The sequence below is a fragment of the Lissotriton helveticus genome, chromosome 10, assembly GCF_964261635.1.
Source record: "Lissotriton helveticus chromosome 10, aLisHel1.1, whole genome shotgun sequence".
NCBI classification, from domain to species: domain Eukaryota; kingdom Metazoa; phylum Chordata; class Amphibia; order Caudata; family Salamandridae; genus Lissotriton; species Lissotriton helveticus.
Window position 1 is genome coordinate 1,181,631,030 of NC_136071.1, and position 22,666 is coordinate 1,181,653,695.

The window sequence follows — 22,666 nt, forward strand, 5'->3', positions numbered from 1 at the left end:
CACCAGTGAATTCAGGTGTCAGGGTCCTTCGAGGATATCATAAACATAACACCACGAATGCGAGAAGCGATTCAATGGTGGAGCCAAGGTTGCAACATACAAGTGGGATGCTCTTTCCTCACGGAAGTGCCCAGGTTCATAGTAACAACAGACGCGTCAATGACAGGATGGGGTGCACACCTCCAGGGCATGACGGTCAGTTGCAAATGGGACAAAATCCAAATGAAATGGCACATAAACAGGCTTGAATTGCACGCCATCTTTCTAGCCCTGAAATCCTTTCAGGCGACCCTAGAAGGTGCCACAGTCTTGATCCGGACAGACAACACCACCTGCATGCATTATCTAAACAAGCAGGGGGGCACGAGATCAGCCCGGCTGTCGCACCAGGCACAAGAGATTTGGAATTGGGCCCTGACTCACGATATCCATCTGTCAGCTGTCCATGTTCCGGGAGTCGCGAATGTGTTAGCGGACTCTCTCAGCAGATCCGCAGGTTGCACCCACGAGTGGGAACTACATCAACCATCTCTAGACCGCATCTTTCAGACATGGGGGCATCCGGATCTGGACTTGTTTGCGACGCATCAGAACCGGAAATGCCCATACTTTGTAAGCTGGGTTCCCCACAAGGACTCATGCGGGGATGCCCTTTCGATGAGTTGGTATCAAATATTCGCTTACGCTTTTCCACCGATACCACTGATCCCGAAAGTCCTCAAGAAGATGAAGAAGCAACCATGCCGGTTGATCCTGATTGCTCCACGATGGCCCAGACAATACTGGTTCACCGAGCTGCTCCTTCTCTCGGAATGCAATCCGATCCAACTTCCTCGCATTCCGAATCTTCTCTCTACCCACAAGGGCAAGGTGTGTCATCCGGACCCGAACTCGCTGAAATTGTCGGCTTGGCTCCTCAGCACATGGAATTTGCACACTTAAACATTCCGCAGGATTGCCAGGAGGTGCTGGCGAAGGCCAGAGCTCCATCTACGATCAAAACCTACAGACTTAAGTGGAGGCGTTTCTGTGCATGGTGCCAGTCTAATGGTCTTCATCCCATTCATGCCAAGCCAGAGCAAATTCTACCATTCTTTTTGCACTTGGCCAGATTGGGTTTGGCACATTCTTCTCTTAAGGTCTTCCTGGCTGCCATTTCTAGATATCGTCAAGATGGATCAAATTCTTTGTATTCTGTACGGATTATACAACAGTTTTTCAAAGGATTGTTTCGTATGTTTCCGCCTGTGCGGAAACCTCCTCCTACATGGCATCTGAATGTCGTACTAACTCAGCTCATGCGTCACCCTTTCGAGCCGATCCATAAAGTGGACCTGAAATTTGTGACATGGAAAGTGTCGCTGTTACTAGCTTTAACATCTGCTAGAAGGATTAGCGATATTCAGGCTTTCACATCTAGATCACCGTTCATCCAATTTAACACTGACTCGGTAGTACTACGTACTAATCCAACGTACATGCCAAAAGTGCCTTTGGATTTTCATTTAAATGAGCCGGTTGTCCTCAAGACTTTCTTTCCAGCCCCGCAGTCTCCAGCTGAACGAACACTGCATTCGCTGGATATTAGGAGATGCCTCAAATTTTACCTCTCAAGAACATCTACCATCCGCAAGACGGACCAGCTGTTCGTGGCTTATGGACGGCAGCGCCAGGGCTGTGCAGTTTCAAAACAGACCATTGCTAGATGGGTCTCCTCTACAATTGGACTTTGTCATCAACAAGCCTGTAGGCCCTTACAGGCCTTGCCAAGAGCGCATTCTACAAGGGCGGTTAGCTCTTCCACTGCTCTTTTTGCTGGTGTGCAGCTTCGACAGATCTGCAGAGCTGCTACGTGGTCTAGCAGGCACACTTTTACTAGACATTACTGTCTAGATTCAGCAGACGATGCAGATGCTTCGGTTGGAAGAGCAGTGCTGCGTAATCTTTTCAAATAAGGTGAGCCTCTGTTTCCACCTCCTCTTTTATGCTCTTTAGACGTTTTGTCAGATGTTGATGATTTTTGGTTGACATGTATACTGTATATATATATATATATATATATATATATATATATATATATATATATATATATATATATATATATATATATATGCCACTCTGACGTCTACGAGCATTATATTGGGAGTATTGCTTACTATTCTGATTCAGGCATGTGAATCTATGAAAGACACCCCTAATAATGGAGAAGAACAATAGTTACTTACCTGTAAACAGGTGGTTCTCCAGTATTGGTGTCTTTCATAGATTCACATGCAACCCGCCCACCTCCCCCCAGAGACTCACTCGGACATTATGGGGTTTCACTCCTGTGCGAGAAAATCTGAGAGCCTGAGCCTCTGGGGAGAACATTCTGGTGGGTGCTGTCGCCTGATTGGCTGCAGTTTGGACTAACACATAATGACTAAGATAGTCACGAATGGGGAAGTTTTTTCTACTGTAGCTGGTGCTACTTACTTCCTGGTTTGGTATTTCTGATATTTGCTATATATTTTATGGCATATTATTGCTTTTTTATATACCGTGGGACTCCTACTCCGACGACGGGGAATGATTCAGGCATGTGAATCTATGAAAGACACCAATACTGGAGAACCACCTGTTTACAAGTAAGTAACTATTGTTCGTATGAATTACATTTGGAATCAACCAGCCAAACCACTTTAGTTTTATTCAAGTTAAGCTCCAGCCCTTGCTCATCCATGTACCTTTTTAGGCATTCATTCTGTGTTGCAGACCTATAGGAGTTTGACTCAATAGGACAATATCGTCCGCATATTGGAGGCATCCTAGTTTCTCTTGAGCCAAAATTGGCGGGTGGATGTTGTCCTGAGGGAAGGCGCCTATAAGACCTGCAAGATATAGATGAAACCGACTTGGAGCCAAGAAGCATCCCTGCTTAAGGCCATTCTTCTTATCAATTTTGGGGCTTATTATCAAGGCACGGTGTTAAAATTATCGCTAATTTAGCATCAGGAAACTGCCGCTAATACCGCGATAATGGGCTCGATAATATGCCATAGAGAATTCCAATGGAAGCCCATGTTAACACCAGAACATGGGCTTCCATTGGAATTTACAAGGGCATATTATCAAGCCCCTTATTGCTGCTTTAGCAGCAGTTTCCTGCCGCAAAAGCGGCGATAATGTTAACGCCGTTCCTTGATAATATGCCCCATGTGTTTGTAACTGAGCTGCAGTTTCCAGTTTTGTCTTGCGCCCAGTTTCCTGTATGTAGTTCTATAATTGTCCACTTCAGGCTTCTCAGAATGCCCTCTTCTTTCAATTTTGACCATAAGCGTCCTTGAGGAACTAAAAAATAACACAGATTAAGGAAATAAGCCTTTAATTTGTGTTAGATACAATATGGATTATTAATTGTATTATTATATATGTTGGTAAGGTTGGGTTTCTACTCTTGGAGATAGATTTGAAGTTGTTGCGTTTCCAAGAATCTAGATTTCAGCTGGTACAATGCAGATCATTAAAAACTGTGCAAAATATTAGTCCCTAGAAGTTAAGTCACCTTTGTATAGCGCATTAGGGATTCTGTTTGGGCCTGCTATCTTGTGGTTTTAATTTCTTTTTGAATCCACTACTGAATTCTTGGTTTCGTGATGGTAATCTGTGAAACCCTTCTGCTTGTCATCACTCACTTGGCCGACGTATCTTGCGATGACTGGACATACCTTTCTTTTGGTTTTGCGAGCAGACTCATGTCGCGCACGTGGGCTTCCCATGAGACTGCATCAATCCCTGCATTGTGTTGTCTGGCTTTTCCAGTTGATGACCAATTCATTTCAGGGCCAGCTTTAGGGCAGTGCGACTGGTGCAGCCGCACTAGGCGCTGACCTGTGGAGGGAGCGCTGAATTCAGGGGTGGGGGCACTGTGTTTAGCAATAACTTATGATTGGAGAGATGAGAGGCACTTTAGCCTTGTGGTAATGAGATGATCCGAGGAGGTGGTCATGGTGTGTGGGGAGCCAAAAATGATTGTCGTACCGCGCGGCACAAGCGCTGAAGCCGGCACTGATTCACCTGCCACCAGAATGTTTTACCGCTCGGCTGTTTGATGGACAGGAGGAGCTTGTCCCACAGATCCTCATCGTATCTTATTGTTTCTCGCCAACAGTATATTGCATTCTCAAATTTCGTACTGTGCTTTTTTTGGTCTCTTCCCTCAGTTTAAATGCTTAGTCACTTTATTTGTTTCTCTTATAATTTGAGATTTTTGATTATATAGCTCCCTGATATAGTAGACTTGTCATCCTGGACCTCCATTTTTGTTGGCTTTGTTTATGCTTTTATGGGGTTGATTTGTGGCCGCAAATTTTGTCAGAGGTGTATCACTTTGAATTGCCAAGGCCTTTTCTCGCTCACCTCCTTCTGTTTTTGCTTTTTCCTGACTTTTAGATTCTCTTTTTATGACCTTGAGAGTTCAGGCACAGTGATAAACCTCTGCCTCACGCTTCTCAAGAGGCCGGGCCAAGCATTTTAAAGTTTTTAAATTATACGTTTACTGGGGAGGTGATTAAAACTTGTATTGGACACAGCTGTTTGATCTTACACGCTTTTCGGATAGATTGGGGAAAATGGTCTCTTTCTATGTGAGGGAGCATTTGAAACTGACACACCTGTGGCAAGGCGGATTCGCTTATCGACATATGATCAATTTTTGAGCTTTTTCTACTGCTTAAGAAGGTGATTGATGCTGCTGAATCCTCTTTTGTATTGCCACTCCGAAGCCTTGGACCTGGGGGCATATCATCAAGGGCATAATCTACGCTTTTGTGGCTTTAAAAAGCAAAAAAGCGGAGCTAAAGTTTTCGCCCTATTAACAAGGCAGTGCTAACATGCATTAGCGCATGTTAGCAGCCTTGTTATCGACGCCTTGCTTTGTATCTCTAATGAGATGCAAAGTGGGCGTCACTGGGCAGTACAACCTTGCAAATTTCACTAATGTGCACATCGCAATATTTAGAAGGCTGCCCCCGCATTTAAGCAGACCTTAGTTAATGGAGAAAAACGTTGTTTTCGCCAAAAACTAACGTCTACTAAAATGCAGGCTTACGTATCCCTAACATTGGGGGTGGATTATGCTGATACGACCACAGGGTCTTATCAGCAAGGTTATCGTCGTTTTACAGGGAACATCGCTGGAAAACCAGCAACGTTCCCCGCAAAACAGCGATTTCTCTGATATCTCTGGAATGTTTATCACCCTGGAGAAACGCATTGTTAATAACGCGCTACCAGGGCTATAAATTCCAGAGATAGACGGAGATAAATAAACAAGATCTAAGCATGCTTTGCGTTATTTATCACCGTCCCTTAATAATATGCCCCCTAGTTTTTCCAACTGCCTTCTGAATTTGCTTACACCTTGGAGAGTGCCCCTTTTTGTATTTAGATTACTTAGGTCTGTTTTGAAATCACTGGAGATAATGGAGATTGCTTGCTTGTATTGTATCTGTAATGTTTTTAATGTATTTCTTTTTTTGTCAAAATCTCTTTATTTACATGTTTTCACGGGTCACAAACATTTTACAAAGACCATAGTATGTTCAGTCATTTTTCAGGGGAGCAAAATCCATGCAGAGGTTAGCTATAGTATCGGTACAGTTTTGTAACAAGGGTCGGATATCCCCCATGAGCATCTCTGAGAAGCCAAGTTCTACAATATACGAACGTTTACATATATAGTGAGGCATACCACCCGTAAATACGTAAGAAAAAAGGAAGAAAAAGAAAAGAAGAAAAACCCAACCATACCCAGGAAAACACATAAGCCTAATATTTCATATTTAGCCTAGTTTTAATATTTTGAGCAAAACTTGCATGTTTTCCCCTTTTTTCGCTTTGCTGGGGTGAATGTATAGATTTATAATGAGCACTGCCATAGACATGCCTTCTTGGGTTCTAGCTTAATTGCTAATATCCAGGTTACCCCGAGATCCATTTGTTCTATGGCCTAGTTGAATTTTATAGCACAGAACGTGGGAGCCCCCACCCTCCCCCACCCCCCGTTTGGATTTTTGAAAAAATTGTCATCGGTACATGATACTCCACATGGCTTACAATTTGTGTTGTTTCTGAACACAACGTTCGCTGAATCAGGACAATGTAAGTGTTCTGGAGAAATTACATTGCGTCCTCTCCTTGTAACAGATTCTTCAGTCCGTGTGTACTCCATGAGCAGTTGTTTATCTTATCTGACTCATTTTCAGAGCTTTTGTTCTTCTTGTCAGGTCTGGGTGATGACTTGACTGTTATGAAGCCAGGGTCTGGCCTGGGTTTTAAGGGCCGTGGAGTCATAATCCACCCGCTGGACCTGTCCCTGGTAGTCACTGCTTCGAACCTTCACAATTGTTAGGTTTTCTAAAGTTCTCAGATTCATTCCTGCCCTGCCACTGTAGTGTAGTTCCTATATTCCCAATAGGCTCTGCGCATTAGAATAATATATCCTATAGATTTGACGTAGGACTGAGGTCTACTAGGTCTCTATCGAATATACTAGACATAATTGTGTGTGTACCAGCTAGCTCAGAGGTCACTAGATACTTTCTCGAATAAACAAGAAGGGATGAGTTTCTGACAACCGCATAAACATGACGACTTTGTTTCCCAAGAATAAGAAATATATCTCCAGAGTCGCGGAAACAATAGATAGTTATTTCACTTAGTCAATCGTGCAGTATTTATTGAACAGCCTTCTGTCTCATGCAGGAGAAATGAACTGCTACTATCGTAATACTGGTTGCAAAGTACAATGCGTACAGTATGAAGAGTATTATAAAATAATACTGTAAAAGCATGATATGGTTTCTAAGCCATAAAATACATAGAATACATACATCAATAAATAAAGACTAAAAGTACTCAACTGGTGCTTCTAAAATACGCCTACCCCGGTGCACCTAACCTAGGTCTAGTACAAGGGAAGAAGTAAGTGAGGTGTAGCTTAGTTTTAGTATTCTTTTGCCAAGAATCTAATCCAAGAATTCTCTAAGCGTCTAATCAGCTCCGTACCTTGGTTTCAGAATGAAAGAGGTCTTGTATCTCTCTCTCAGGACTCGATTTCCCAACAGCCCGCAAGGGTAGCTTGGAAACACTGGAGCTGGATTTCTCAGCAGGAGAAAAGACAGCGTCTCTCTCAGTGCGTCTGCTGGAGGGTCGGCTCCCTTCGGCACTTGCTGCAGCAGGGCGTCGGGCAAGTAGATAATCGAACTGCTCCAAACCACTGTGTGTTTGTTTGGGCAAGTGTGGGCATATTTATACCTTGAAGGTGCCGAGTTTGACGTATAAGGATAGGGTGTCTTATACCTATCTAAGGGCATGAATCGGGAAAATTACACTAGGGTCCTAAAATACTATACAACACCACTCCCCTTAGGACTGAACTCCCTCTTGCTTTAATAGGAGCAGTGGACCTGGGTAGCAGGGTTGGGATTTGAACTTTTGTCGCTCTATCCCCCATGAATTGAGGATGACTTGATTTGCCAACATTTGATTAACTAAATCTGGAAAGGACCAAGTTGTTACTGTTGCCTCTCTATCGCTTCTATGGGGATGGTGGTCTGAATTTGACTGATGTCAAGTCAGACTTCTTAATGTAAGCAAGTGTAGAACACCCCAATTGACATGCAGTTATGAATTAATAAATGTTTGTTAGCCTGGAGCCCCCTATTAGTCGCTGCAACTCTGGGAGTTTAATCCTTGGGAGATTCTTAATGTCCGCTCTGTGCCCTTTCCAGGAAGGGACCCTACTTCTGTATTTGTATTACTAAACAAAGTCAACAGTCATTATCCAGTATTATAGGTATATTTCATAGATTCACATGCCTGAATCATTCCCCGTCGTCGGGGTGGGAGTCCCCGGTACATAAATAGAGTAATGTCATATAGACATATACATAGTAATAGGCCATAGGCGTCTCATTAGTAACATATCCATGTCCTTTTGAAAAATGACTAAACTTTGGCCAAGAGCCAATCAGATATCACCACCCTCTAGAACCTTCCTGGAAGGAGCCCTAGTCCCTCCGATGTTCTACCGCACGTCGTGCTAAGGGAGTCTCCTCTGAGCTCTGCTCAGTTTTTCTGGTATTCTTTACCTTTTTCAATATTTTCTCTCAGAATTTGTTCTCTGTGAGGAGTTCTTCAGTGGAACATGGCTGACACTCCTAAAAAAGAATTATTTAGATCCGGTGCCTCTTGTGGAAAAAAGAGGCTTCATGTTGATGACAGCCATGAGGACTGCCTGTACTGTCTCTACCCTGACCACTCTGCAAAGGATTGCAAGGTCTGCCGCACTTTTTAGACCAACACTCTGAAGGACAGAGAGGGACGTCTGCTGAGAATTAAGGACAAAGGACCAGGTAGTCTCGAGCGACCGCTCGAGCCTGTTCCAGGTGAGGGTGCCCCACCTCCGCTGCTCCTGCCCGCCGTGGCCAGGACCCTGCCCTTCTGAGTGCCGCGCACTGCCTTCACACACCCCCGTTTTCACCGCTGCTTGCCTGCTGCGGCGTGCCTGTTTCCCCCCTGTGTTTTCTGTGCGCCTGCTGCTTTGTACTGTCCACTAGCCCCCCTGGTATTTTCTCCCGTTTTCCGCCCGTTTTTGCCTCCACTCGTATCTTCACCTGTTCCCCCCGCTGTGTAACTTGCCTCCACTTGCTCTTTCTCCTGTCTCCCCCGGCTCTTAACCTGTCCCCCCTCGCCTTTGCTCACTTGCCTCCCCCTTTTTGCCTTCTGTACCCCTTGCCCCCTTACCTCCTGTCCGCTCCCTCGAGCCGCCCTCCTTCCCGCCACTGCCCCCCGGCGTCTCCGCCCCCCCCTGCCCATTGGCCGCCCCGCTCCCGCCACCCAGCTGACCCGCCCTCCCGGCTCCTCACTTATGACGCCCCCAGAGCGACCGCGCAGCGGACACGCGTAGCGGGAGCACCGAATGAGCGCCGAAGGTGCGCCAAAGGGAAGCCCGTCTGCGCCCGTGCGTGCCTGGACCGCGCCCAGTGCCAGGACCCCTGTCCTCCACCGCAGGAAGCCGACCCGACGGACCTATGACGCCACCGAACTCAGCGCACTCAACACCGGCCGAACCCCGGGCTGTTACTGAGCCACACCGAGACGCACCCACGGACCCTTCAGCTGCCACTCCTGCAAGTTCACCTGCAACCGGACCCACGCCACACCAGCACCCACCAAGCCGACCTCCAGCAGCACCCACCTGAAGTGCATCCTGCTCAACACCCGATCCGTCCACAGACACGCGGTCGAGCTCTGGAACCTGCTCGACACCACAGACCCAGACGTCGCTTTCCTCACGGAAACCTGGATGAACGCCTCCTCAGCGCCCGACATCGCCATTCCAGAGGGCTACAAGATCATCCGGAGAGACCGCGTCAACCAGACAGGAGGAGGCATCGCCCTCATCCACAGGAACACCATCCGCATCACGACCAACACCGACGACACCCTCGCACCCGCCGAACACCTGCACTTCCAGATCCACGTCAACCCCAAGACCACCCTCAGAGGCACCCTCATCTACAGGCCCCCGGGACCACGCACACAATTCAGCGAGGACATCGCCGACTTCATCAGCCCGCACGCCCTCCTCTCCGCCGACTACATCCTCCTCGGGGACCTCAACTTCCACCTGGAGAACAACAACGACCGCAACACCACCACCCTGCTGGACAACCTCGCCAACCTCGGACTCAAGCAACTGGTGACCACTCCCACCCACTACGCCGGACACACTCGCGACCCGATCCTCTCTTCCAGCAAGGACATCGCCTTCAGCCACGCCACGGGACTCCACTGGACGGACCACAGCTGCGTCCACTTCAGCTTCAGAAGGACCACGCTCCACCATCACCAGCAACAGGCTCCCCGCAGAAGCTGGAACAAGATCACTGCAGACCAGCTCGCCACTTCCCTGAACAAGAACCCTCCCACCAGCACAACAAACCCCAGCCAAGCAGCCACCAACATCACGAAATGGATCAGCGACTACGCAGACGACCTCGCCCCGCTGAAGACCCCGCCGAACAGACCCGGCAGCAAGAAAGCCCCATGGTTTAACGACGAACTCAAGAGCTCCAAGAAGAACTGCAGAGCACTCGAGAAAACCTGGCGCAGAGACCCAACACCAGACAACATGACTGCCCTCAAGCTCGCCACCCGAAAACACCACCAGCTGATCCACGCCACCAAGAAAACCGCATTCAAGGAACGACTGGACAACAACGCACACAACAGCAAGGAACTCTTCAACATCGTGAAAGAGCTCTCCAACCCCAACGCCGGGAACAACGACATCACCCCTTCGCAAGACCTCTGCAACTCCCTCGGCTCCTACTTCCACAACAAGATCGCGGACATACACAACAGCTTCAGCACTCAACCGACGCACGCCACGACCGAACCACCTCCCCCCACCACCACCCTCTGCGCCTGGACCCCGATCAGCACCGAAGACACCATCCGCACGATGAACTCCATCCACTCCGGATCTCCGACAGACCCCTGCCCTCACCACGTCTTCAACAAGGCCGACGCTGTCATCGCACCCCACCTGCGGGACATCATCAACACCTCCTTCGACATCGCCACCTTCCCGGAGAGCTGGAAGCACGCCGAACTCAGCGCCCTACTCAAGAAACCATCAGCAAACCCAACCGACCTCAAGAACTACCGACCCATCCTGCTGCTCCCGTTTCCGGCCAAAGTCATCGAGAAGACCGTCAACAAGCAACTGGCCGCCTTCCTCGAGACGAACGGTTCCCTCGACCCCTCGCAGTCTGGCTTCCGGGCCAACCACAGCACCGAGACCGCCCTGATCGCAGCCACCGATGACATCCGAGCCCTGCTCGACAACGGAGAAACAGCGGCCCTCATCCTCCTGGACCTCTCCGCGGCCTTCGACACTGTCTGCCACCGTACCCTAGTACAGCGCCTCAGCAACGTCGGCATCCAGGAGAAGGCACTGGAGTGGATCACCTCCTTCCTCGCCGGAAGGACACAGAGAGTCCGCCTCCCCCCGTTCAGATCGGAAGCCACCGAAGTCATCTGCGGCGTTCCTCAAGGCTCCTCGCTCAGCCCAACACTCTTCAACGTCTACATGAGCCCCCTCGCAGCCATCGCACGCCAGCACAACCTGAACATCATCTCCTACGCCGACGACACCCAGCTGATCCTCTCCCTCACTAACGATCCCGCCACCGCCAGAGCCAACCTGCACGAAGGGATGACAGACGTAGCCAAATGGATGTCGAACAGCCGCCTGAAACTGAACTCGGACAAGACGGAAGTCCTCATCCTGGGATCCTCACCCTCCGCCTGGGACGACTCCTGGTGGCCCCCCGCCCTGGGCAGTGCACCCAAACCAACAGACCACGCACGCAACCTGGGCTTCATCCTGGACTCCTCCCTCTCCATTACCAGACAAGTCAACGCCGTCTCCTCGTCATGCTTCAACATCCTGCGCATGCTACGTAAGATCTTCCGATGGATCCCCACCGAGACCAGGAAGACGGTCACCCAGGCCCTCGTCACCAGCCGTCTGGACTACGGCAACTCCCTCTACGCCGGAACCACCGCCAAACTCCAGAAGAGACTCCAGCGGATCCAGAACACCTCAGCACGACTCATCCTGGACATCCCCCGCTGCAGCCACATCTCCGGACACCTGAGAGACCTGCACTGGCTCCCGGTCAACAAGAGAATCACCTTCCGGCTCCTCACCCACGCACACAAAGCCCTACACAACCAAGGACCAGGATACCTCAACAGCCGCCTCAACTTCTACGCTCCCAAACGCCAGCTTCGTTCGACCAGTCACGCCCTCGCCGCCGTCCCCCGCATCCGAAGAGCCACCACAGGAGGAAGGTCCTTCTCCTACCTGGCTGCCAAGACTTGGAACTCCCTTCCGACCCACCTCCGCCTGACACAGGACCACCTCGCCTTCAGGAAGCAGCTCAAGACCTGGCTGTTCGAGCAGTAGCGGACCCCCCCCCCAGCGCCTTGAGACCCTCCGGGTGAGTAGTGCGCTATATAAATGCTCTGATTGATTGATCTTCAGGGGAGAGTGAGTGTTCCATCAAAAGTACTCATTCCTCTCCCAAAAGGCCTAGAACGTCATCCCCAGGACAATCTTTGGAGCCACCTCAAAAGAAGACGCCCAAGTCTTCAGAGGTTCATTCAAAGGCCATGGCTGAGAAGGTTTCTCTTCAGGACGCTGCCTTCAAAAAGCCTCTCATGACATCTTCAGTGGTGGCTGTAACAACGTCAACGACAACAATCGATGGCATTGCCATTCTCCTCAACGTCGACGACTACTTCAGCCTCGTCGTCGACGGGTAGGTCCATTCCATCTGTAATAATTGTTAAAAATTGCCGACGAAGCCCCCGTCGACGAGCGCTTCCTCGTCAACGAAACAAAAATCATCGTCGGCGACTAAAGCCCCATCGACGCCGATGAAACCTTCATCGTCGACGAAATCTTCGTCAATGACAGTGAAACCTCCGTCGACGGTTCCATCGACGACGTCTCCAGCGTCGACGCTGCCGTCGACGAATACAACTCTGTCGAGGATGCTGCCGACGACAGTTCCATCGTCGACGAGGATGCCGCCGTCGACGCCTGCTATAGCTGTCGACGTTCCCCCGTCGACGACCACACCATCGACGGGCTCGCCAACTACAGGTTCCCCTTCATTGAAATACACTCACACACACTTCAGGATAACCAAGCGTAATTTCACGCCAGAATTGACGTCACCAAGTAGAGTCCAGCCACTGCCACCGGCTCATTTGTTGGACACGGAGGATTCTGATGATGGCTCACTGTTTCCGACAGCTACCAACCCATCAGAGCTTAACATTAAAATCCATGAAAGTTCTGAGTGTAAAGACTTGGACCAGGAGGGAATGGATGTCCAGGAGGAATATCAATCTATTCCTCCTCCACCTTCATAACCTATGGTGTGTCTTCCAGCATCCATAGTGACGGATTTACAATTTCTCATTGCGGATTATAAGCAGCGGTTTTCTTCCAATCCGCCTCCTCCAGTAGGGCCGCAAACGCCACTTGTGGCACCTACCCCTCCACCTCGCCCTAGGCCGTCTCCGCTGGTCATTTAACCGGACACTGCTCATTTGCCCCCTTTACCGTCTTCTGATGAAGAAGAGGGAGAAGGAGCACAAGACGAGGAGGAACAGCAAGAAGAAGGAGAACTGCAGGACGACGAATGGAATCATTACGTTATTCCAGATCCGGCTTCCCCTGACCAAGCACAAGAAAAATCTCGCCTCCGGAAGACATTTCATAACATCTTGGAAAGAGCTGCTTCAAGATTCAAGTTCCAAATGACCACGCAACCTCAGGATTGCTTCCTGTATGACTTTAAAGAGCCATTTCAGAAGGCTGTGAGATCCATTCCCATTATTGAGTATATTTGGGATCAGGGAGTGAAAATAATGAGGAATCCTTCATCTTTGCCTCCAGTTCTACCCAGGCTCGACAAAAAGTATAAGGCTCCTGACACAGCTCCTGCATGCCTTACAAGTCACACAAAACATGACTCTGTCATTACCCAGGCGGCGCAGCTTAAATCTAATATTCCATCTGCGAAGTTGACTGCGCCACCAGATAAGGAGGGTCATGAACTGGATAATATTGGCAAGAGGTTTTCATCCATGTCGGCCCTCACTGTACGAGCGGCTAACTCCTTAGCCCTGTTAGGGCGCTACAACCGCCAAATGTGGGCGGATATTGCTCCATATTTGGGTACTATCCCAGAAGACCAAAAGAGGAAGCAAAAAAGATTCTCCTTTAGGGCGAGCGTTCAGCCTCGGAAGGAGTGGTCTTTTTTGCGTGGTCATTTGGATCTTGAAGGAAGATTCAAGATCCAAATGACCGGATATTGCTCCATATTTGGGTACTATCCCAGAAGACCAAAAAGAGGAAGCAAAAAAGATTCTTCTTGAGGGCGAACGTTCAGCCTCGGAGATGATCGACGTGGCGATGGATATCGCCTCCACAGGATTCAGACAATTGGCAGGGGCTGCGGTCCTATGGCGCCAAGGATGGCTTAAGGCCACATCTTTCCGACCGGAAGTGCAGGCCAAGATATTGGACATGCCGTTTGATGGCCAGCTACTGTTTGGGAAAGACATAGACGACATGCTGCAAGGTATCAAAAAGGATACTGATACCGCGAAAGCCCTAGGTACTCTCCAGTTCAGAAATACTTCCTTTCGGGGCTCCAGAGGAAGAGGACAACCTTCAAGAGGTAGCTATCAGGGTTACAAATCATCGTACAGCTCAAACCAGCAGTACAAACCCCAGTACCAACAAAGGCAACAGCAGCAAAATCAGTCATCATACAATAAATCTTCCTTTCGTGGACGTGGAGGGAAGAAAGACACAGCCAGAAGGCAATGACCTCTTTCTACCGCAGGCCTCCATTTCTTCTCCACCTTACGCAGTTGGAGGAAAAATCTCATCTTTCCTCCACAATTGGCAGCAAATTACAACGGATCGCTGGGTCCTTCAGCTAGTCCAGTTCGGCCATTCTCTGGAGTTTGTGGAAACTCCTCCTTCGAATCCTCCACGTACAATGATCCACAAGAATCTACATCTCCTACAAAAGGAAATCTCTATAATGCTCCACAAAAGAGCTATAGAAAAAGTACCTCGGGATCAGAAAGGTAAAGGATTCTATTCCCGATTCTTCCTAATACGGAAAAAGGAGAAAAAATGGAGACCTATATTGGACTTACGAGACCTCAACGGATACCTCAAGAAACAGTCGTTCCGCATGGTGTCCATCCAGGAGGTGCTGCAGCTCATCGATTCAAAATACTTCATGGTGTCTTTAGACCTACAAGACGCCTATTTCCACATATCAATCCACAAGAACCACAGACAATTCCTCAGGTTTGCAGTGGCGGGCAGACACTACCAATTCCGGTTGCTGCCCTTCGGACTGAAATCGGCTCCTCGCATTTTTACAAAATGCCTATCTCCAGTGGCAGCATATCTTCGCCAACACCATCACCAAGTCTTCCCATACTTGGACGACTGGCTCGTCAAGGCACCTACTTTCGCAGGCATGAGCAGGTCCTCAGACGCCTGTCTACAACTCTTCGAAAACCTGGGACTCACTCTCAACCAAGAAAAGTCTGTACTTCAGCCTTCCCAACGCCTCGCTTTCTTGGGGGCAGTCCTGGATACGGATCAGGAAAAAGGCTTTCCTTCACAGGAACGTCTGTTCAAACTCAGGTCTCTGGCAGCCCGGATTCAGGCCAAGAAGACCATCACGGTGCGCCTGTACAAGTCATTATTGGGGATGATGTCTTCCAACATCCTGTTGATCCCACATTGCCGTCTTCGTATGCGGCCTCTGCAGGAGGCACTATCCACTCAGTGGATCCAATGTACAGGATCTTTCGACGATCTAATCCAGATCACTCCATCCATGGTGCAGGCCCTAGACTGGTGGCTTCAACCTCAAAATCTGGACCAGGGCCTTCCATTCCTACTACCAACCTCACCACATGTGATCACCACAGATGCTTCACTGGAGGGATGGGGTGCGTTTCTGCAGGAACTCCAGATCAACGGGCTATGGTCGCGGACAGAAAAACAGCTGCACATCAACCTTCTCGAATTGAGGGCAGTCTACCTGGCACTAAGAGCATTCCTGCCCCGGATCAAGAATTCCCCAGTGTTTGTGAGAACGGACAACACCACCACAATGCACTATCTGAACAAACAAGGGGGAACTCGATCTCTGACGCTATCGCAAGAATCTCAACGTATTTGGAAGTGGCTACTTCAAGACAACATTTCTTTATGGGCAGAGTACGTTCCAGGGTCAGACAATACCCTGGCGGACTCTCTAAGCAGGCAACGCTCCATCTGCCACGAGTGGGAGCTGGATCAACATCTTCTCAACACCGTATTCTCCCGTTGGGGCAAGCCTCACCTGGACCTATTTGCGACACAACTCAACGCAAAATGCCATTACTACGCAAGCCGGCATCCCCAGAAGGGGTCTCTCGGGATTGCATTTTCCATTGCATGGTGCAACGTCTTTGCTTACGCATTTCCTCCATTTCCCCTGATTCCCAGGGTTCTCAGGAAAATGAAGGCGTAGCATTGCAACCTAATCCTGATAGCCCCAGCGTGGCCACGGCAACATTGTTTTACAGAACTTCTCCTCCGCTCACTGGAACCGCCAATACCATTCAGGCCAAGCCCGACTTTCCTGACTATGAACCACGGGCAAGTCCAACATCCGGATCCAGCATCTCTCAAATTATCGGCTTGACTCCTGAGTACAGAGGGTTCCAGAAAGTAGACATTCCTCAAGAATGCAGGGTAGTCTTGGCCCAGGCCCGGGCCTACTGTAGTGTAGCTCCTATTTTCCCAATAGGCTCTGCGCATTGGAATAGTACCTTCAGCAGTAAAGGCCTAGGCCAGACGTTAACTAGGTCTACTACTGTCGATACTAGACTTAATTTTTGGGTTTGCCAGCTAAGCTCAGAGTTCGCTAGAAACTTTCTTGAATGTTCAAGGAAGGATTAACTTCCCTGATTAGACAAGAAGGGATTTAGTTTCTGACAACCATAGAACATGACAACTTTGCTCTCCCCTAATCAAGAGTCAATCTCAAGAGTCGTGTGAGCACAAGGCAATTATTTTACTCAGTCAGTACGTGCATTCTTAGTCTCATCAGAATGTAGAGAAAAGGAAGAGACGGGCGTGTTCAATAAAAAGGTGTTATTTATTGATCAGTCTCTTTTCTCATACATGAGAAATGGATCGATATTATTGCAATACTTATAGTTAAGTAAAGTGCATACATTAAAAGCAATAGTATAAAATAATACTGTAAAAACATTGATATGGTTTCTGAGCCATATGATGTTTAAAATGATTAAAATATATTTACATACACATATACATTTGACTAAACGTACTCAACTGGTGTTTCTAAATACGCCTACCCCATGTACCTGACCTAAGTCTAATGCGTGGGCGGGAATAGAAAGTTACAGTTTAAGTTAAGTTTGTTTTTGCCAAGTGAATAACTAAAGAATTCTCTGTGAGGGGTTATTCAGTTCTGTACCTGGAATTTAGGATGAATGAGGAATGGTATCTCTTTCTCTGCTCTCGATATTCCAGGCTGCCTGCGAGGGCTGCCCAGAAGCGCCGGTGCTGGGTCTCTCGGCTTGAGATAGCAGCGCGTCTCTCAGCGCGTCAGGAAGGCGGGGCTGCTGCCAGCGGGGTCTGCTTCTGCTCTCGGCTTCGGCAAGTATGGCTGCTCCGTCTTGTCACCACGCGTGTGTTTGCATAGGGCAAGGTCGGCAATATTTATACCTTAAAGGTGCCGGGATTGACGTAAGGATGGACATAGGTACGTCAATAAAGATGTCATACGACTTGCTCGTTAGCACATTCTTTACTAAAGTTCTCTGTGAAATCAAAACAATGGCCGCACGGATTATCCAGGTTGTCATAGGTTTGATTTGTTATGAGAACGTCGTATGCCTTATCAGGGGCTGGAGGAATGTCGCTTGTCTAATTAGATCTCAAGCGTTATGACCTAATCAGATAACACGTTCCTGTGCCGTAGTGTGACTGCGTCAGATAACGGTATCTGCATCATGGGGGATTTCTTGCCTCATGGGCTGACTGTTAGTTAACTTGATAGTTAGTTTAACCAGAATAGGGTCAGGAATAGGGGGACTGATTCAGAACCTATAGAAATACACGACACCCACTCCACGCTAACTATGGTCATATCTACTAATCTATGCATAGTATAACATAGTACAACATACTATAGAGTATAGTGTATACCTTACCACCCCAAAATACATAAATGCATTTTGAAATTTTCAAATATACTGAAAAATTGCAGTCATATATATCGTATGCACTTAAGCTATGAATTAAATGCAAAAGTAAACACGCATTGTTATGCATTATTGCTTTTTGGTATATGAGAAATACACATGAAATGGCTCTTAATATGGCTATACAGAAAGGAAGTTCGAGACCATTTCATCACATAATAAAATATTTGTGAACATACCAGCGGGCGATTAAAGTCTATATAAAGTCTCTAAAAATAGAAATCTTATTTCTCTAGGAATAGTTTCTTACTTTAAGCAGAAGATCAGTGTCCCGGGAAAAAATATGTAGCAAAATATTTTAGGGGCTTGCTGAAAAAATCGCTGTCCGTGAACTGGATTGTAATTGTTCATGTGACTTTATTTTTAAAAGTTGAAGGCCGAATTCAGGGAACGCCGTGTGCGAGTTTACTCAAAAGTCTCTATTTTTGTTCCGGAGAGAACATCATATCATTCAGGCTTTCGAAAAAACTGTCAACAGCTTCATGGGAAAGTTCCACTAAGTCGGAAATAGGGGTAACCATGCATTCGTGCGCATGATTGTCTCCATTGACATTCTGATTCGCATTGCTGACAGAAGGTCGTACCTGTTCGATGTTGCTTTCATCTTGAACTTCACTACCCTTCAATCGTAGTGGTGAAGATTCCAGGAATGCCGTCATCAGGATTGGCAGCCTTTGAGGGCAGCACAAAGCGTGAACCTTGGTAGGAACCAACAGTGTATCTGCATCCACCGGCGCATCCGATTGTAGCGTCAGACAGGTGTCTAACACGCATTCTTCTCCGCATAGCAGACACCTTAGTACAGGTAAAACACACCTTTGCCACATTGGTCGAAATGATAGAAACCAAGTCATGTTTAGGTCTCTAAGCCGGGAGAGTCCCAGGATTTTTGATATCCGGTCCCGGTATCCAATGGCTAGGATCGTATCTTCCATTGTCGCGAGAGTTTGATCTGTGACATGGGTTGCCATAACGAAAAATAAGGACTAGGAATAGGATTCCTGCAATTAGTCCCAGGATCAGGGGAAGTCCGCCAAAAATCGAATGGACGAAATCTGGAAAAATACCCAGTATGGCTTTGAATGGTGTTAATGCCATCGAAAATACTGTCTTAAATACCTTTGAGACCCCAGTGGTATCAGAAATATTTAAGATTTCGCTTAGGATTTCCGCGAAATGTACGGGGGAATTGGTTGATAATAATGTATGTATCTCTGCAGTCGTCCTTGCGACTTGTAGATCATACGTTTCTTTTGATGACGTGAGCCTTGTAGGCGTCTGAAGAAGCACTGTTTTCATTCTGCTTAAAGTGTCTATTCGAATAGAAGTAATTTTCAAACTGGGCCATGCCCTCGCCTCCCTGTCTGGAAAGGAGCTGGGGAACAAAGAACGTCCACAGCACTTGACCTTCGCTGTTGTAGTTACTAGATAAGGAGTCCCGGGCATAAGACTGCAACATCTGCGGTCTACAATAAGAATGTAACTCCCATTATAGAGTCTTTGAAAGAATGGTTCTATTTCAGTTGCAGGTGCGCCTTGCTGGTGACATGAAAGGTTGTATGAATTCCCTTCACAGGCTCCGTGCAAACTAATACCGTTACACAGAAGCGTGCCGCTTAGTGACATAGCACAATTGTTGCCACTAAGAAACACTTTCTGTCCTTTATTACTGACACATGCATGTGAATAGGGCAGGTTCCAAGTTGTTTTAAGGTACCCCTTTCCCAATTTCTCGTACATGCCAGCCTGTATATATTTTTGGCAGTATTGAAACCTGAAGGTTGAGATTGGAATATTTATGATTCCGTGGATTATCCATTCACTGACAGGTCGTTCTGACATTGTCATTGGTAATCTTTCTAGTTTTTCAATGCTCAAGATTGTATAATCAGCACCCTTTTGCGCCATACCGATTTGTCTATCAGTAAGGTTAAAGATTTGGAATAGTGACGTTGTGTTGATTAAACGCCAAGGCACATAGCCTGAACGCAGATTTTGTAACGTCCAGCCAAGCTGTACAATGGAACGCAATTGTGACTGACCATGTTGTAATAACAGTAAGTCTTGCGATAATATATCGATTGCTGAAGACACAATGCTGTCCAATGAAAAAATTCTGGAGGACAGAGTCATTAACCCATTGTCCACTACAGAAAGTGATTTTTCCAAATTGATACGGTCAATTTCCCGTATTCTTTCTGCTGTCTCAATTTGAGTAACCTTCCAGGCCTCATTGTATGCTGCATATACAGAGGCTGCTATGAAACGCTTTTGACGCTGTTTGCGTGGTCCCATTATGAAATCACGCAAGTCAGCACCATCAGTAAGTAAAGTTAGGTGTTGCTTAATTTCAGGCAGTGTGGAAGTTTGTAGCCATTGAAGGCATAATTTGCCCACACTGTAGGTTGTTATTATCCCTGGGTGATGTCTTTGAGGATATCTAGGGTCTGGCCTGGTCATTTTGAAACCCTGTGTTTTATTCAGGAATCTATCTTGACAGTTATTTGTATCTGTGGGCCAGATCAACCATTGTTTCCAATCAGGATGTGTTCTGTTTTGGTTTAATATTTGTTTTACGTCTATCTCTTCATCTGTATCAGAGCTATTGCTAAACATTGTTGGCTTTGGAATAGACGGGTTATTTAAATCTTTGGTTTTGGCTAAGCCAAGACAGGTGGTTTGTTGAACAGTGTCATTTAAAAATATCATTTGTTCTGGGATCATGCAGGCTCTAAACAAAGCTTCTAAACCCTGTACTTGCCATTCTTTTGTACCCCAAACACTTTTCAAATCAACATTTTTGTCCCAATAATCAAATCCAAAAGTATTCATTTTTTCAAAGAATGAATCTGAATATATCAATTTTGTGTTGGTTATCATGGTTTTCATCCCTGTCTTGTTTGACAATTTGTAATAAAATGTTTCAGCATTACTTGTGTTAAAACCTGAAAAATATGAATATTTGTCATAAACGGTTCTAGAGCTCCCTTTTGGAGGTGTAGCACAATGTTCCCATTGATTATAATTTAAAACATTTCTAGGTTGTGCAGATTTATGCAAGAAATGGTTACCATAATGGTTATAGCAATACATACTATCATAATTTGTAGAACCTTGCAAATAATCATGTTTTGTAAATTTAGCAGACATTACTAAGTCAGACATCATATTGTTAATACTTTCAAAGTCCCAATCATCAGCAAATGAGTTTGGTTTTGCAAAGTCACTCAAGGAGATCTTGATTTGGTGTGGATATTTCAGGATCTCGACCGGACCATAAATTTCATAGTCAGTGTTGTCCCAGGCTACCCCACCAGGTATCGGATTGGCTGTGAAGTTGGCTGAAGAAAGTTCTGGAGAAAGTTCTCTTTTCTCGACGTGTGAAGATGTGTGTGGTTTGAGGACCAAGTTGATGTTCTGACTTGCTGTGTCCATTTTAGCATATTTTCCCTCAATGAAGCGTCCCAAAGTAAATACCATGATGAGCCAAAGTATGAGGATAAATGCACCAAAACCCACCCAAAATTCAATCCATGGAGAAACCAGATATGTTTCTTTCAGTTGTTTCAAAAGTTCCTTAGCTTTGTCTTTAAAGGATTTTGATGATGGCTGTGTCTTTGGTTCACTGAAGCCTTCAGAGGAATCATCGAAGTTGATGAAGTAACCAGATGCAGTTCTGTCAATTGTTCCAATTGGTTCAGGATTTTTGTTTTTTGCATTGTCACTTGGTACTTCAGTATAGATTGGTGTGTCTCTGCTAAATGTCTTTATTTGGGTTTTCAGAGGTCTGAGTTCTATTGCATTGTTGCATAGTCCTTGTTGTTCTTCTGTAGGCGTTTCGAATGTGATGAGCCTCTTTGTTAGGACCTCTGTACTGGTAGCAAACCTTGGTGTTCTGCTACTTATTGGGAGTCCACTTGGCCTACTGTTTGTTATCGGCCACATGTTGTGGTTTTACCAGGTCGATGGATACAACTCGGTTCTCCTTTTTTCCAGCAAGTGGCGGTAGTACAACTGATCTTGTCCCGTTGACAGACAAGACAGGAACTGCTTTTCTGTAAGAAGGCCCAAATTCCTTCTTTACCTCGATCTTCTCCCTGACTAGATCCCCGACTTTTGGAATCCAGACAGGTCTTGCTGGGACAGGTGGTGATTCTTCAGTGGTTGTTGGCTGTTGTTTCAACTGTATGTTGCTCAGGTCTTTTCTTGTTTTGTTTAAGTCCTGCAAAATAGCCAAACGGTCTTTGACATCAAAGGTTTTTTCTATTACCACTGAAGTCTGACTATCAAGGTCAGAGATCAACATCCTAGTTCCGAATAATAATTCGTACGGACTGAATCCCTTCAGAGAATTTCTTGGCAAGTTATTTAGACTACGTTGGACACTTATTAGATGTTTGACCCACCCCGCTCCCGAACCTAATACCTTTGCCGTTATAGATTGCTTTATGTCACGGTTTTTTCTTTCAACAATTCCGTTCCCCTCAGGGTGAAATGGACAAGAGTACCGCAATTGCACGCCCATGCTGACCATGGCCTCCTTATAAGCCCTAGAGCTAAAAGCAGGACCATTGTCCGAATGCAGCATGCCAATTGCGTATGTGCCGATAAAGACCCGCAAATCTTTTATAACAGTTCTGGCGTCAGCCGTTCGCTGGGGCCACATCCATATGAATCTCGTGCATGAGTCCACTGCGACCAAGATATATTTATAGTTTCC

At 46.9% G+C, this 22,666-nt stretch overlaps 1 protein-coding gene and 1 long non-coding RNA gene across 3 annotated transcripts in view; one reads left to right on the forward strand and one right to left on the reverse strand.

Annotated features, from left to right (window-relative positions):
- The window catches only part of LOC144784921 (vomeronasal type-2 receptor 26-like), a 1,049,209-nt gene that overhangs the window by 84,417 nt on the left and 942,126 nt on the right, over positions 1-22,666 (forward strand). The window lies entirely within an intron of this gene.
- The window catches only part of LOC144784922 (uncharacterized), a 119,217-nt gene that overhangs the window by 64,037 nt on the left and 32,514 nt on the right, over positions 1-22,666 (reverse strand). The gene's annotated exons all lie outside the window — the stretch shown is intronic.